Source organism: Triticum dicoccoides, chromosome 7B, assembly GCF_002162155.2.
Source record: "Triticum dicoccoides isolate Atlit2015 ecotype Zavitan chromosome 7B, WEW_v2.0, whole genome shotgun sequence".
In the NCBI taxonomy this organism is placed as follows: domain Eukaryota; kingdom Viridiplantae; phylum Streptophyta; class Magnoliopsida; order Poales; family Poaceae; genus Triticum; species Triticum dicoccoides.
The window spans coordinates 743,372,641-743,376,461 of NC_041393.1; positions in this window are offsets into that span (position 1 = coordinate 743,372,641).

The following is a 3,821-nucleotide window of genomic DNA, read 5'->3' on the forward strand; positions in this document are numbered from 1 at the left end:
GTTCGCCGGCTTCATGGATGTCGTCTGTATATTCCAATCATGCACACAAAATTCACCCGCCGGAAGGGATCTTGGGATTTCGACCCGCCGGAGACGACGACGGCCACCAGACTCGCGCCTCACTCCTAGTCCTTCACCCACAAGCTAGATAGAGAAAATTTTCCTTTCCAGGTTAATCATAGGCCCCTTGCCATTTCCATTGACCAGTCGACGCAAATAAACAAGAAACAAGGGAAAACAAGTTATGTTACGTTGTTTGTTTTCAAGTTCCAAAAGTCTATATCACCCAGCAGAAAAACTGCCGGTGAACTTTGTTGGAAGTAAACCCGACGTAGTCGCCGTATCCGGATCGTATACAGAGCAATCACCTAGGTGAACACGTGCATGTATATGAGCCTGAGTAGGACTAGTGTTAGATACCGACTCGGTTTGCTAGTACTAGATAGGCTGACATATATATATGTACGTATACCCCTGTAAACTTGAATCGTGAGTTGAAGCAATAAAGCATACACAAGGCTCGATACAAGCCTTTGGCAATACGCCAGCGTCTCACGTGCGTGTGTTTGGGTTTCCGGCCGTGCTGGTCGTTGTGTGCGTGCGTGGCTACTAGTAGATCGTTTTCGACCAGCCGTGGTACGTACGTGTATTTTGCTTCGGCCACTTGGGACAGGAACCATGACTGTCGGCAAGTTCTTTGTTGTCGTTCGTTGTCGGTCGTTTGCGTGTCGCCGGAAAGTACTCGGTGTGCACAGTCTGGGCCAACAAACTTCTCACGTTACACAGCCAGGACGGAAAGGGTGGCTATGACCATGACATTTCCCTACTAGTGGATGCATTACACCGGAAGAATGGAGCCGGAGTACTACATAACCTCATCAACACGTACGTGTGCAGGGTTTCTCTCCATTAATAAGGAATAGTCTCAATACAAAGTGCACAGTGGAGCGTGTATATATTTGTTCCTTCATTATCATTATTTTGAGAACGACGACAACACGTAAGTTGTCTAAAATTTGCAGTTTGGTTAATTTCATTTTGTGGGAAAAAAGGAAAGGAGACGAGGTTGAACTCAGAGGCCGAGCCAGGGACTCTGCGGCGAGCGTCAATGAGACGCATCCGAGATCGAGCCAAGAACGAAACGGAGTGAGCTAGAGGTGTGGAGTGAAGAAGGAACCATTTGAGGAGGATGAAAGCTAAAGGAAAACAAATAGAAGAACAACCCATTGCATGTTAATCCAATGGTCCATAAAATCGACTTATCCGAAATAAAATTTGAGGTGACTGAGATTTATGGCTTGTTTGGGACTTCTCCGCTCTCTAATGCTCAATCCAAACGGGCTAGCTCCAAGAAATGCCGCTTTGCAAAAAACTAATAGAATTTGGGGTACAACTCCCCATTTTGTGTGAAGCTCTTTATGGGGTGCTCCAAAAATTCTAGAAACTGGAGTGGAGGCAAAATTACTCACCACCACCACTAGTAGGTGGATACCCCTTCGTTTTTTTCTCACATCATCCAATCAAATAGATCATTTTCATCAAGTTTGTCATTTTTGAAGCTAGAGCTAGCTGGAAGCCAAACATGATCAACTTCTCTATGGTGGAGCTGCGGCTCCTATATAAAACTGCTTCAAAGTGGATTTGGTGGAGTGAAGCTGATTTTGGTGAAGCAAAGTAGTGCCAAACAGGCCCTAGTACCTATTTGAAATCGGTATTTGTTCCTTCGTGGCATCAATGGTCAGCTACGTATCATATTTATGGGTTACTATGCATACATGCATGCAGAGGAGACACTTGATAAAGGTTGGAATAAGACACCAATCGCTTCAACTTTAGTTAAAACAACTGCCATGAGAAAGATTTTGCAAGTTGTAACAGAAAGAACTAATAAATCAAAGTTGGGAGTGGCCGGATCAACAGGAATCCATGTGCCAACTAAAAACTAGTACTCCCTCTGTCCGAAAATACTTGTCATCAAAATGGATAAAAGGGATGTATCTAGAATTAAAATACGTCTAGATACATCCTATTTTATTCATTTTGATGACAAGTATTTCTGGACGGAGGGAGTAGTACAATAATATATTTTAGGCATGCAGCTGGGGATCAACTGAAACTGTTTGCGACCACAGCCATAATCAATTCCAGTATGGCACCTATTTGAAAATAATACAACCCCGGCTGTATTGATACTTCTTTTGGGTGGATTTGATCCCAGCTTCATACTCTATCCATTAATATTTAAAGCATCAAATAGGCTGAAATGAACTAATTAAAGAAATGCTCCAGCCTACTCCTTCTGTTCCTAAATAGAAGACCTTTTAAAGACTTCACTATAAATTATATATGGATGTATATAGATGTATTTTAATGTGTAGATTCACTCATTTTGCTCCGTATGTAGTCTATAGTGAAATCTCTAAATGGTCTTATATCTAGGAACCGAGGGAGTACTAAAGTGCATGTGTACACAGTTGTTGGATTGGATTGGATCGATGATACACACTTATGCGAACACATTAATTGATCAGCAGCTATGCACATTTATAGCTGCGGTTCCCTTGTGATGATTAGCCAGATTTCTTAGCTCACCCATCCACTCTGCATCCCAGCAGACATTTTTTCTTAGAAAGAAGGATGACCCCCGGCCTCTGCATTCGGGAGATGCATGCGGCCACTTTATTGATTATTCTCGAGGATCTTACAAAATATTATAACAATATGCCTGAATCCGCCATCCTGGCAACAAATGCCACTGCTCTTATCCATATGATGAAGGGGTGCTAGCTGGGCCAAATACCAAGACCAATTGCAGTGATCTCCAAGTCAAGTGTGATGTCCACTAATATGCAGTAGCTAGCTGGTTTCTAGTGTGTATTGGTCAATGACGGCCATGATTGAATCGGAATCAGGAAGCAGACACCGTTCACAAATACTACTCCCTCCGTTCCTAAATATTTGTCTTTTTAGAGATTTTAAATAGATACCACATACGGATGTATATAAACATATTTTAGAGTGTAGATTCATTCATTTTGCTCCGTATGTAATCACTTGCCGAAATCTCTAGATAGACAAATATTTAGGAACGGAGGAGGTATATGGCATCACATATACTCCCTCCATTTCAAAATAAGTGTCATAGTTTTAGTTCAAAATACGACACTTATTTTGAAATGGAGGAAATATATATTATATACAACCATATGTATGTGCCGATAAATAGATATGATATGCAGTTCTAAGTACGACGTGTCTGCCATGATAATGGTGCAGTCCATACCTAACCTTGCTAAGGGCAGTTGGAGAACAGATCTCCGTGATTGATTATAACAAATCATCATATCAAGCAGTTTGATAACGGCGACCAACTCATCATTGAACCAGTTTGATAACGGCGATGGTTTAAATTTGTCCCAAGAGATTTGGTCCCTGAATAAAAATATCAAACCCAAATTGCACAAAAGGGTGTGTCAGCAATAGTTGCACATCCTGGGACCAATGCAAGGATGTGCATCAAAACACAACAGGCATGCAGCATGGCAACATTGTATATCACAAGACGTGCTCTCCATGTCAACCAGGGCATCGACAATTAGAAATTTACCACAATCATGTGTTAGTGAAGAATTACCCATATCATCTACTAGTGCATGTAACCCTCGTGCAAAAGTTCTAACATCGGCAATGCTCTTCCCTTAATTAATCGATGAGGCAAATCTTTTGCCTTCGTTCCGGGAAAAAAAAGTGATGAATTGGCAGCCGTACATAGTTGTAGTTTCTTGTGATGATTAAGCTCGGACGCTACCTTCAATTCACCC